Consider the following 13869-nt stretch of genomic DNA (forward strand, 5'->3'; position numbering starts at 1 on the left):
GATCTCCCCATTGGCGAAAGATTCCGGACTAGTCTCCCATTCGGATCTCTGGAACGAGACTACCAAGGAGGAGGTGACCAACAGAAAAAATTGAATAACTAACTAATGAATAACGTTCTACTACTCGGGGGGGGGGGGGGGGGCGGGGGTGGAATTTGAGAATTTTGAATACGGTAGGGAAGCTAGAAAATCTGAAAAGGGAACTGCAAATGCTCCATCTAGATACAGTGAGAGTCAGTGAAATGAAACGGGAAGAAAAGGATTTCTGGTCAGATGAGTATTGAGTAATATCAACAGCAGCAGAAAATGATACATTGGGAGCAGGACCCGTTATGAATAGGAACGCTGGACAGAGAGTGAGTTCCTGTGATAAGTTCAATGATAGGATTGTACTCATTAGAATCGACAGCAAACCGACACCGATAATGATAGCTCCGATATATATGCCGACGTCGCAAGCAGCAGATGAAGAGATAGAGAAAGTACTTGAGGATATTGAACGAGTAATTCTGTACATAATGGAATATGAAAATCTAATAGTTATGGGGCTTAGTAGTAGGAGTGAGAGAGAGGAGAAATATTAATTATTGAGTTCCACAATAAATTTCAGCTAGTAACAGCGAGTACCCCATTCAAAACTCACAAGAGGAGGAGGTACGCATGGAAACAGGCGTGAGATCTGGGAAGATTTCAGTTAGATTATATCATGTAGTGGTACCGAAATCAGATTCTGGATTGTAAGGCGTACCCAGGAGCAGATACATACACAGATCACAATTTAATAACGATGTAGAGTAGGCTGAAGTTAAAGAGACTAGTCGAGCATAGTCTATGCGCAAAGAAGCGGGACACGGAAGTAGTAAGAAACGAATAAATACGCTTGAGTTTCTCTTAGGCTACAGATATTGCGATAAGAAATAGCTCAGTAGACAATTCAATTGAAGAGGAGTGGACATCTCTAAAAAGGCGATCATGGAAATTAGAAAGAAAACCTTAGGTACTACGAAGATAACTGCGAAGAAACTACGGGTATCAGTAGCAACATATCAGTTGATCGGTGAAAGAAGGAAGCTCAGGGAAATTCAGGAATACAGAAATACAAATCACTTAGGTATGAAATAAATGAGAGGTGTAGGGAAGCTAAGCTGACTAAAAAGTGTGAAGAAATCTAAAAAGAAATGATGGTCGGAAGGAATTACTCAGCATATCTTAAAGTCAAATCAACCTTCGGTGAAATTGACGTTAAGAGAGCAACGGGAATTCAACCGTTTAATGTTGTAGAGAGAGTGGATAGGTGGAAAGAGCACACTGAAGGCCTCTATGAGGGGGAAGACTTGTCTGACGTATACAGTCACTATGGGAAGTTGTTACAAAACGGCTATTCCCGTTGGTGTGGAATGTGTGAGTAAGATGATATATTATCTGACTTCTGGAAATGTATCTTCCACACAATTCCGAAGATTGTAAGAGCCAACAAATGCGAGTATTGTCACACAATGAGCTTAACAGCTCATGCATACAAGTTGATGACAAAAATAATATACAAATGAATGAAAAAGAAAATTGATGACGTGAAACTTCCTGGCAGATTAAAACTGAATGCCGGGTCGAGACTCGACCTTGGGACTTTTGCCTTTCGGGGCAGGTGCTCTACCATCTGAGCTACCCAAGCACGACTCACGCCCCGTCCTCACACCTTTACTTCCGCAAGTACCTCGTCTCCTACCTTCCAAACTTTACAGAATCTCTCCTGCGAGCCTTCCAGGAGAGCTTCTGTAAAGTTTGGAAGGTAGAAGACGAGGTACTTGCGGAAGTAAAGGTGTGAGGACGGGGCGTGAGTCGTGCTTGGGTAGCTCAGATGGTAGAGCACTTGCCCGCGAAAAGCAGAAGTCCGAAGATCGAGTCTCGGTCCAGCATACAGTTAATCTGTCAGAAAGTTTTATATCAGTGCACACTCCACTGCAGAGTGAAAATCTCATTCTGAAAATTGACGATGTGTTAGATAACGATCAATTTGGTTATAAGAAATATAAAGGCACTGCTGATAATGGAAGTAGCACTACAGAAAAATCAAGAAACTTTCGTAGGAACAACAGTGCCACGTGGAGCGAATTCTGAGAAAAGTGAGCGTAAGCTGAATGGAAAGACGGTAACATACAAAGTTTACAAGAGCGTAGCGGAGACAACAAGAATGGGGGGTCCAAGAACGAAGTGCTCGAATTAAAGACAATGTAAGATAGGGATGTAATCTTTTGCCCCTGCTGTTCAATCTCTACATCGAAGAAGTAATGGTGGAAATAAAAGAGAGGTTCAAGAGTGGGATAGACATCGAATGTGAATGTATGTCTGTGATAAAATTCGCTGATGACATTGCTGTCCTCAGTGAAGGCGAAGACGAATTACAGAATCTGCTGAATAGAATGAATAGTCTCATGAGTACGGAATATGGACTGAGGGTAAATCGAAACTAGACGAAAGTTATTAGAAGTAACAGAAGTGGAAAGAACGAGAAATTTAACATGAGGATTAGTGATCACTACGTAGATGAAGTTACGGAATTCTGCTAGCCAGGCAGCAAAATAACCCACGACAAACGGAGTAGGGAGGACACAAAAAGAAGACCAGAAGTGGCAAAAAGGATATTCCTGACCAAGGGGTGTATATTACTATCAAATATACGTCTTAATTTGGGGAAGAACTTTCTGAGAATGTACGTTTGACACAGCATTGTGTGGTACTGAAACACTGGACTGTGGGAAAACCAGAACAGATACGAATTGAAGCATTTTATATGTAGTGCTAGAGAGGAATGTTGAAAATTAAGTGGACTGATAAGCTAAGGCATGAGGAGATTCTCTGCAGACGAACGAGGGAAGGGATGTATGGAAAACACCGACATATATTAAGACACCCGGTAATAGCTTCCATGGTACTAGAGGGAGCTATAGAGGGTAAAAACCGTAGAGGAAGACGGAGGTCGTAAGAGATCCAGCAAATGATTGAGGACATAGGTTGCTAGTGCCTCTGAGATGAAGGGGTTGGCACAGGAGAGGAATTCGTAGCGGGCCGTATCAAACCAGTCAGAAGACTCAAACTACCCCTGATGATGTCGTACGTTTTTCCAACGTTTTGGAGAATCTATGCAGTGTTATCATAACATAGTAGTGTAGGAACTATCGTCCAAGGTCCAAAGATGACACGTATCTTTCTTAATTGTCTGCGTGATGTTGAGGCACTCCCGTGCCCCGAGAGATTCCCAAATCTGTCATCGTTAGAACAAACGGGATTTGGTCCGACGTCAAATATGTTCCAGTGCATGTATCCAAGATGTATGTGAGTTAGTTCGCCTGAGGAGAGGATAGAACGGCTTTATGATATCCTTATCAAACGAATCAGTGCATGTATTCGTAACAGAGGGGGTGCAACGTCATACTGGTAAATATTCTCACACTGAACTTCTTTGTAAATTTGACTCACCTAGGTAGTTACCGAAATAATATCACAAACCCTTTCAACCCGCGGAGTTTCATTTCGTATTCTCCTCCTCTTCTGGATGCATCATGTGTTTATCAGCCATTTTACAAAATCGTAAGAAGCTACTGTAACTGAAATTTCTTTATCGACGTATGTCACTTGATTTTTGCCAACTTCTCGTGTATATGCGGCTACATCTCAGAGATCTGGGAGTGGGGCAAGGGGAGAAACGATGTACGAACCAGTTACGTTGATTATATGAATCCGAAGAAACAGACGCCACGCATTCATGTACTAATTGATACGCCTAGCTGGGCAGTGGATCCAACTGCTTCAGTGAGGATGCACAAATACGTCTCATCTCCTGTGGGAATCTCTAAGTAGCGAACTGGAGTACACGGACAGGAACTGCGGTTTGGTGTTGCTCGGTGGGAGAGTGGATCGGCTGTGAGGCGTGTTGAGATGGTCCGTCTAGTTGCGATAGCACTGTGTTCCGGATAGCACAGTGGTTACCGCACCTGTCAAGTAATCAGGAGATCCATGGTTCGAATGTCCGTCCGCTATACATTTTCGATCGTCGCCGCTGATTCCGCGTAATGTCCCGCTGCAGCTGACAGCAGTGATCCCCTTCAGTTTACACATTCGGTATGTTTATGATGTTGGAGGATTCTGTCTGCAGTATGTAGCACACCAGAATAGAATACACGCTATCAGACAACTCACTCATTATTTTCGCTATATCATACACTATGTGATCAAAAGTATCCGGACACCTGGCTGAAAATGACTTACAAGTTCGTGGCGCCCTGCATGGGTAACGCTGGAAGTCAGTACATTGTTGGCCCACCCTTAGCCTTGATGGCAGCTTCCACTCCCGCAGACATACGTTCAATCACGTGCCGGAAGGTTTATTTTGGAATGGCAACCCATTCTTCACGGAGTGCTGCACCGAGATGAAGCCTGCCATGAAGTCGGCGTTCCAAAACATTACAAAGGTGGTCTATAGGACTCAGGTCAGGACTCTGCGCAGGCCAGTCCATTACATGGATGTTATTGTCTTGTAACCACTCCGCCACAGGCCGTGCATTATAAACAGGCGCCCGATCGTATTGAAAGATGCAATCGTCATCCCCGAATCGGTATTAGACAGAGGGCAGCTAGAAGGTGCTTAAGACATCAATGTAGGTCTGTTCTGTGATAGCGCCACGCTAAACAACAATAGGTGTAAGCCTCTTCCATGAAAAACACGACCACACCATAACACCACCGCCTCCGAATTTTACTGTTTGCACTACACACGCTAGCAGATTACGTTCACCGGGTATTCGCCATACCCGCACCCTGGCATCGGATAGCCACATTCTGTACTATGATTCGTCACTCCACACAACGTTTTTCCACTGTTCAGTCGTCCAATGTTCACGCTCCTTACACCAAGCGAGGCGTCGTTTGGCATTTACAGGCGTGATGTGTGGTTTATGAGCAGCCGCTCGACCATGAAATCCAAGTTTTCTCACCTCCCGCCTAACTGTTATAGTACTTGCAGTGGATCCTGATGCAGTTTGGAATTCCTTTGTGATGGTCTGGATAGATGTCTGCCTATTACACTTTACGACCCTCTTCAACTGTCTGCGATCTCTGTCAGTCAACATACGAGGTCAATATGTACGCTTTTGTGCTGTACGTGTCCCTTCACGTTTCCACTTCACTATCACATCGGAAACAGTGGACCTAGGGATGTTCAGCAGTGTGGAAATGTCGCGTACTGACGTATGACCCACGTGACACCCAATCACCTGACCACGTTCGAAGTCCGTGAGTTCCGCGGAGCGCACTATTCTGCTGTCTCACGATGTCTAATGACAGCTGAGGTCGCTGATATGGAGTACCTGCAGTAGGTAGCAGTACAATGCACCTAATATGAAAAACGTGTGTTCCTAAGGCAGTTAGCAAGAGGACATGACAACAAATTTCGAAGAGGTAGAAAGTATGACACAAACATAATTTTACTATTTTACTTGCATATTATTTTGTATTATTGCTATGCAAATTTCGTTCCTCGGTAGAAACCATAACTGTTTTACAATGCAAGTTACGTATCACGTAGTTCATTAAGAAGGTGCCATACAGCCAACCAATGTGTTCTCCGTAAAGCCTACCTCCATTATACAGTAGTCTTCAACGAACTGTGACAAAAAAAATGGTTCAAATGGCTCTGAGCACTATGGGACTTAACATCTTAGGTCATCAGTCCCCTAGAACTTAGAACTACTTAAACCTAACTAACCTAAGGACATCACACACATCCATGCCCGAGGCAGGATTCGAACCTGCGATCGTTGCAGTCCCGCGGTTCCGGTCTTAAGCGCCTAGAACCGCACGGCCACCGCGGCCGGCGAACTGTGACAGGAGCCCGAACAATAGAGGACTGACGTACTTGGACATGTATTAAAACCCTGAAATACTGGTATGTAATATATTGCATAAGCGATGTAAGTTACGCTATGAGTTGTAAATTGTTATGCTATCGCCTTACTATGAACTTCTTATGTCTTTTTTAGCACTGATAATGGCTAGTTCCTAGCCGAAATCTAGATTTGCTCTAATAAAGCCTTAAAGGAAAGGATGACTGGTTGTTGTTCCCCATCATTTCGAAAGTCATTATTTTATTTTATTATTACACGATTTCGAATAATAAATGGAAGCATTCGCATCCATTGCATATCAAGGGGTATACCCATGGAGTGATTTAAAGTGGAGCGGCCGCGTCAAGCTAATCGCAGATAGATTCATTTGAGGAATGCTCAGAATGTGTAGTCCATCCACAAAATAGGTATCTTACAAAGTCCACGTTCGATCAGTTCTTGAACATAACACATCAATCTGGTATCCACACCAGGTCGGATTCACAGATGAAACAGAGGAGGTCCAAAGAAGAGCAACTCGTTTAGCTTGGAGCTTCGTTTAGAAAGCACAAATGCGTCAAGATGAATCTCAGCCAATTCTAGTGGCAGACACTGCAAGAGAGGCGTTCTGCATCTCAGCCTTGTTTGCCTGACACAATTCCGAGAGCGCTCGTTACTACGAGTCGATCTTCCTCCTACCTGTGTCTCGCGAAAAGACCATGAACGTAAAATTAGCGAGGTTCAAGCTCAGACGGAGGCTTAGCAACGGTCTTTTTTCTCGCGAAGCATTCGCCGCTGGAACGGAAACGGGTAGATGTGGCAGTAGTACACATAGTTAAAGTGAGGAGACATCGCATTTTGGACAGAAAAGTTCCGATTATTTGAGTCCAGTTCACTTGTCCCCGTCGGGCTCTGCTGCGACGCCTCAATGTTTCGGTTTTTGAAATCAAATCACATTCTCAGTCACGTGAGGCTAAGACTTTTTATATTTCCAGTAAGTATCTATGCTTTATTTCAATATCGTAACGCTAACATAACATACGTGAAGCGCCGAATTACAAATTGCTTTGAAGTTCGAGATCTCCAGTAGTACTTTTGCTGAAGTTGACATTACTGAGCTGGATTTCCTTAACGGGAACCCTAATGCTTTCACGTGTATTTCTTTTCGCAAGAGTTTTGTAGTACCTCTCATGCGGCTGCATTGAAGGCAGGACAGCATGCTACAACGTTAAAGGTTGAAGAAGCACTTTATGATTTAAGAATGAATATGACTGAAAAACGAAAAACCGGACTGATGCCACGCGTTAGAAGAGCCACTTTAAGCAAACTTGGGTGTGAGAGGGAGGGTGGGGGAGGGGGTGGAAACGTTAAGAAGCTCAGTGAAACGGAGTGAGAATTTTGTGACAGCAGAATACTGAACAATGGACGGATCTTTTCACGTCTTTTCAGACTGTAATTGGGTTCTTTCGCAGTACGTACCTACATTGGTTGAAGTGCAAAAATGCTACGAATCTCTTACAAATGTATTGCTAAACTGCAAAACTAATGATAATAACTTGTTCCCAAAGCGCGTTAACATGCAGCACGTAGGGAAATGAATCACAGGTTCAAATGGTTCAAATGGCTCTGAGCACTATGGGATCTGAGATCATCAGTCCCCTAGAACTTAGAGCTAATTAAACCTAACTAACCTAAGGGCATCACAAACACCCATGCCCGAGGCAGGATTGGAACCTGTTACCGTAGCGATCGCGCGGTTCCAGACATCGCGTCTAGCACCGCTCGGTCACACTAGCCGGCTTGAATCACAGGAAAAATTGTTACTGATGAGCATTGGACACAAATGTTATAGCACTTCACATTCGAATATATATCTTATGAAAATATGTTTAACACTGTAGAGTTCATGTTATGCGTTCCTGGTACAAATGCAGCAGTCGAGCGTATACTTCCCTTAAATAATAAGATACGGACGTCATAACTCAAATGTAAGTAGACGACTTTGAAAATTATAATGATCAAGAAAGTTAATTGGGAAATACCGTTGTTCGGAATTCTATGACTTCTGAAAATTAAAAGACAACGAATATCAGCTGAATCAAATTTATTCAACGCCAAAGTATGGTGGCATAAATAACCGAGTGTTAAAAGTTATGTGTAGTTACCTAAACAAATGATTTGTCCCGTGTACTATCTTTTAACATTTCGGTGTATTATAATTATACAGGGATGAAAGCAAAAAAAAAAAAAAAAAAAAAAAAAAATGTGGAGTAAGAGTCAGTGTTCTGGGAGGAGAAATAAAACCTTGAGGGAGACATGACTGTCTTAAGGAGTGCGATTAAATGTAAGTTTTTTTCAAATTTGATTTCAGAACAGTAGTCAAGCCATAGTCGCACTAAATTATAGAGAGTTTACATGACTAGTTTCGGCGAAGTTCAGTCACCATTATCAAAAGTAGGAAGTATGAAACGAGTCGGTTATTAATTATGAGAACCTGAATATTTCATACTTATTACATTTGATAATGGAGGATGAACTTCACCGAAACTAATCACGTAAACTTTCCGTAATTTACTGAAAGTATGGATGGACTACTGTACTGAAGTCAAATAAATTTGAAGAAAGAAGCTTTGAAATCTACTGATGACAGCAAAGGACTTGGAAGAGCAGTCAAATGGGATGGACAGTGTCTTCAAAGAAGGATATAAGATGAACATCAACAAAAGCAAGACAAGGATAAGGATTTAGTCGGATTAGATCAGGTGCTGCTAAGGGAATTAGATTAGAAAAAGGGACACCTAAAGTAGTAAACGAGTTTTGCTACTTGGGCAGCAAAATAACTGCTGACGGCAGAAGTAGAGAAGATACGAAATGTGGACTGGAAATGGGGAGAAAAGCGTTTCTGAAGGAGAGACGTTTGTTAACATTGAATATAGGTTATAAAGTCTTTTCTGGAGGTATTCACTTTGAGTGTAGACATGTACGAAAGTGGAACATGGGCGATAAAAAGTTTAAACAAGAAGAGAATAAAAGTTTTTGAAATTTGGTGCTACAGATAAGTGCTGAAGTTTAAATGGGTGGATCATGTAGTTAATGAAGAGTACTGAATAGAACTGATGAGAGAAGAATTTTGTGATACAATATAAGTAGAACAAGGGATCCTTAATAGGACACATTCTGACTGTGAGACGTCGAGGGATGGCGAATTTAGTATTGGCGGGAAGAGTGCTGGGTAAAAGCCCTGGAGGGAGACGAAGAGATGAATACAGTAAGCTTGACTGTGGGTTGTAGTGACAGCTGTGACTGGAGACCACAACAATAACATAATTATATAATAACTACTGATGTGCCTAGGTTTTAAATTACGTTTGTTATGTTAACTTGTGGTGACTGCTATTCATCTCGTTGTAAGCTCTCGTAATGTGTAATAGTTCAGGATTGTTACATTTCGAGCAGTGAGAAATTATAAAACTGGTCCCATCTTCGACTCCCATAAATATGGTCACCTTAACGATGTACCCTCATTACATACTGAAGGTGATTCAGATGGTTCAAATGGCTCTGAGCACTACGGGACTTAATCGCTGAGGTCATCAGACCCCTTGAACTTGGAACTACTTAAACCTAACAAACCTAAGGACATCACACACATCCATGCCCGAGGCAGCATTCGAACCTGCGACCGTAGTGGTCGCGCGGTTCCAGACTGTAGCTCCTAGAACCGCTCGGTTACTCCGGCCGGCCTCCGAAGGTGGCTTGTGGCGTGTAGATGTAAATGTAGATTTAGATTTAGTGTTCCCTACTACGTGCAGTACAAACAACATACGAAAACTGTCGTTTCTCTGCAGTAGTAACAACAGCGCGTATAGAGCGGATGGAGCTGAACTACAGCAGGAAAGACTGTCTGCATATACTGGGACAAGGTAAGCGTAGAGTCTTTCACACTCACCTACAGGCGGCTTCTGCTGAGAACAGTAGCTGGCGTCATAACGGCGTTGCGGTGTCAGCTGCTCTGTTCGCGGGCCGCGTCGTCGGTGACTGGTATGCACTGCACTCCCGCCTGAGCAGCTGCCACGGTGCCCCGGCGCCCCTCCTCCCCACCCTCCACTACTGCCTCCTCTCCTCTTTATCGTCGTCCCGGCAAGCTACTCGGCTGTCGTTGAAGAGGCATGTCGCTACGCGTGTCATCGCCGACCCGGGGACCCAGATATGGAACGCCACAAGAGGGGGCGGGGTCGACGGCAGGAAGAGTTGACGGCAGGAAGACTCTGGAGGGGCACTGGGGGGGGGGGGGGGGGGGAGACCCCTCCTTACCTCCTCCGCACCGCACTACGCCCTGCTCCTACTGTACTGTGGACTACACACGTGCGTCCGTGCGAGCAACCGGCTGCCAGACACTTGTTGCTCAGAGTCGCCACGCCAGAGCGCACTCCGGCGGTCGCTTGTTTACGCCCACGTTCGCTTTGTTTCCGAGGAGTGTCTTTGTACTGCAGGGGTCTGAGTCAGCGTTAGTTCAGCTCTTGCTTATCTGCTGCCCGTAAGCTGCGTGCCAGTCCCGTCTGTTGGCTTTTTCCAAGAATCTTTCTCGACTCTGTGTCCACAACAGTGGCGCCGAGCATAACGTACGGAAGTCCCACTGCACACAACCGTTATAAATTATGGGAATACGTACTATATGCATACAGTTTAAATTGGTATATCTCATTCTTCGAGCACGTTACTCATTTAGACTGATGCACAGCACAAGGCAAAAGTCGTCTTCGACAGTGCGGTGGTACTGCAATTAAAGAAGTAAAATCCTGAATAATGAACCAAGAAGAGACATTGCAACTAGTCTCGCTGAACATGAACGCAGCTGGAGCACGTAATGAGTGAAGCCCACAGTCCCATGTTCTTCACTTGGCAAACGAGTGTATTAGGTTCCACCTCCGGTACCAGGTAGTTACAAACATTTTCTGTTGAATCCGTGTCGGGCGTTTAATGTGTAACACGAGTCCTGTAAGGTTCGTTGTGAACACAGCTGTTATATTGGATGACGGGCGTCAGCAGCACATCCATCTCTTTTTTGTTGTTAGTCTTCTGGCTGGTTTGATGCGGCCCGGCACGAATTCCTCCCCTATGCCAAATTTTTCATCTCAGAACAGCAGTTGCAACATTCTGAATCCAATAATTTGGTGGATATATTTCAATCTCTGTTTTCATCCGCAGTTTTTACCTTCTACAGCTTCCCCTTGTGTCATGGAAGTTATTCCTTAATGGTTTAACAGATGTCGTGTCACCCCATCCCTTCTCCTTTTCGGTGTTTTCCGATTATCGCTTCCCTCGGAGATACTATGCAGAACCTCCTCATTCCTTACCTTATCAGTCAACCTAATTTTCAACATTCGTCTGTAGCGCCACATCTCAAGTACTTCGATTCTCTTCTACTCCGGTTTTCCCACAATCCATGTATAGCCATTGTAAAATGCTGTGCTCTAAACGTACGTTCTCAGAAATTTCTTCCTCAAATTAAGGCCCACCATTTCTGATACGAGCAGACTTCTTTTGACGACGAATAATGTTTTCTGCCAGTGCTTGTTTCCTTTTTATGTCTTCCTTTCTCGTCCATCAAGGGTTATTCCGCTCCCTAGATAATAGCAATCGTTAACATTGTCCGTGATCCACAATTCTGATATTAAGTTTCTCGCTGTTCTCATTCCTGCTGCTTCTCATTTCCTTTGTCTTTCTTCTATTTACTCTTAATCCATGTTCGGGAGCTCATTAGCCTGTTACTTTAATTCAGCAGATCCTGTACTTCCTCTTCACTTTCACTGAGGATTCTTTGATGCGAATAAATGTTTCCTCGAATTGAGATGTTACGCCATATTGTTGGGACACATGTCGAAGTATCATACTAGGCCACCTGAATACTTGTGGTATTATTTCGTTTCTGTTTTAAATGAAATATTTTTATAGTGGGGAATAAATCTCACTTTTTCAGCATTACTTTCTTTCGACGAACTATGTAAATGACACCTGCTTTCATTTTCTATTGAAATTCATACAACTTTTATTAACCACTGAGCGAGGTGGCGCAGTGGTTAGCACAGTACATTCGCATTCGGGAGAACCATGATTCAAATCCGCGATCGGCTATCGTGATTTAAGTTTTTCGTGTTTTTCCTAAATTCTCTTCAGGAAAATGCCCGGATGGTTCCTCTGAAAGAGCACTGCCGATTTTCTTCCCCATCCTACACTAATCCGAGCTTGTGCTCCGTCGCTAATGACCTCGTTGTTGACTGGAAGTTAAACACTAATCTCCTCCTCCTCCTCCTCTATTAACCGCCGCGGAGGCACAGCTGTCTGATCATTTGTCCGAGGTGGGCCCGGGTTCGAATCCGGTGTGGCGTGGAAGTTGCGTTTTTCTAAAGATACTGGCTCTTTGCCTCCTGTGGAGTCAGTGGCCCTAACTAAGACAGGCGACTGTGGTCTTAAATCTCTAAGTAAAAAATAGAGACAAAAAATTGTTAAGTAAATACATTTTTTGGTTAAAGTGTTCCTTCAATCAAAGTTACTGGACTTGAAATATTCTTCTTCTGTACAGAATAACAATTAAATTTCAGTACGACATGAAAATGTAACTTTGATGATTAAAATTTTTCTAGGTGTTGTACCGCGTCATTGTATAAAATACTTTAATTATAAACGCTAAAACCAACTTTTTATGGTATTACAGCGGCCTTCCTCAGACTAAACTGAGATTTGTGGAGGTTTAAATGGTTCAAATGGCTCTAAGCACTACGGGCTTAACATATGAGGTCATCAGTCCCCTAGACTTAGAACTACTTATGCCTAACTAACCTGAGGACGTCACACACATCCATGCCTGAGGCGGGATTCGAACCTGCGACCGTAGCAGCAGCGCGGTTCCGGACTCAAGCACCTAGAATCGCTCGGTCACAGCGGCCGGCTTGGTGGAGGAAAGGTGGCTCTATTTATTACAGATGATAGGTGTCAATATGTCATATCCGTAAAATTCTACTGCCTCTAGAATGTAAAGTGGAGAGGGTAGGAAAGAAGTTGTTCGTGGGCTAGCTGGGTTGTCTGTGATAGGTGGCAGTCTGCTTATCAGCTCTTTGTTCCTCGTGGGCACATTTCCTTCTACGTGTGCGTGGAAATGCACTGAACGTTTCCCTGTAGCTGTTCGTTTATGCTGTCGCTACCGTGTCCGCTGAGGCTTCTGCTCCGAGACCGTTCGCAGCCTTTCGGACACGGATAGCTGCCAGCCAGGACACCAGAAGTTTGTAGCTGTCTTCTCCATTGATGCTGTGTGGCTACTTAATGATTTCAGGCGCCTCCCTGATTTTGCATTGGCACGTCCCCGACTTCCGCCAGTTCTAGAGCTTCCTGGAACAAGATAGGCTGTCCCCAGTCATGGTGATGTTCCGCTGTCGCCGATTTATTAAGCTGTGTTAATCGCACGTACCTTTCATGTTCTGCTAAGTGTGCAAAGTGGTCTCCACGTCTCCCCTATGTAGACAGCTCTGCACTCATAAAATATTTCGTGTACTCCAGCACTGTTTATTTTGGGGTCAGCATACTTGGGGGATCCTATCATGTTGTGGATCCTGTGGCTGCTGAGGAAAATATGTGTGAAACCTCGTTGGTGGAGGACGTTGCTTAGCCGTTCACTGAATGCCCTTCCCATACTGTAAGCGCCATATCGGAAGCTTTTCGTCGTTGCTCTCTTTTCTTATTTTATTTCGGATGTCCTTGGTCGTCGTTCTTATAATGCTGTTGCCGTAAACGTTGGCGCGAAACCTCAATTCTTCTTTGATGTCGTTAGAGTTGCTTTCCCGGTAAGCACAGGCAGTGAATGCGTGCAGAACTGAATAATTCTGAGCTGGATAATGGTGGCTCTCGACATGCAAGTACCGATTTGTGGGGACTGGCTTTTGTTTCCAGTGTACCATTCGCGGTTCTGCATAAACCGTTCTCAGTTTCGTCAGTG

General features: G+C 43.9%; 1 protein-coding gene across 1 annotated transcript in view; it reads right to left on the minus strand.

Annotated features, from left to right (window-relative positions):
* The window catches only part of LOC124623685 (insulin-like growth factor-binding protein complex acid labile subunit), a 74422-nt gene extending 64485 nt beyond the window's left edge, over positions 1-9937 (minus strand). The window contains exon 1 of the mRNA XM_047149053.1: positions 9829-9937. The gene's annotated coding sequence lies outside the window, so the exon portion shown is untranslated. The remainder of the gene's footprint in view (positions 1-9828) is intronic.
* Positions 9938-13869: the final 3932 nt, after the last annotated feature.

The sequence above is a fragment of the Schistocerca americana genome, chromosome 1, assembly GCF_021461395.2.
Source record: "Schistocerca americana isolate TAMUIC-IGC-003095 chromosome 1, iqSchAmer2.1, whole genome shotgun sequence".
NCBI lineage: Eukaryota > Metazoa > Arthropoda > Insecta > Orthoptera > Acrididae > Schistocerca > Schistocerca americana.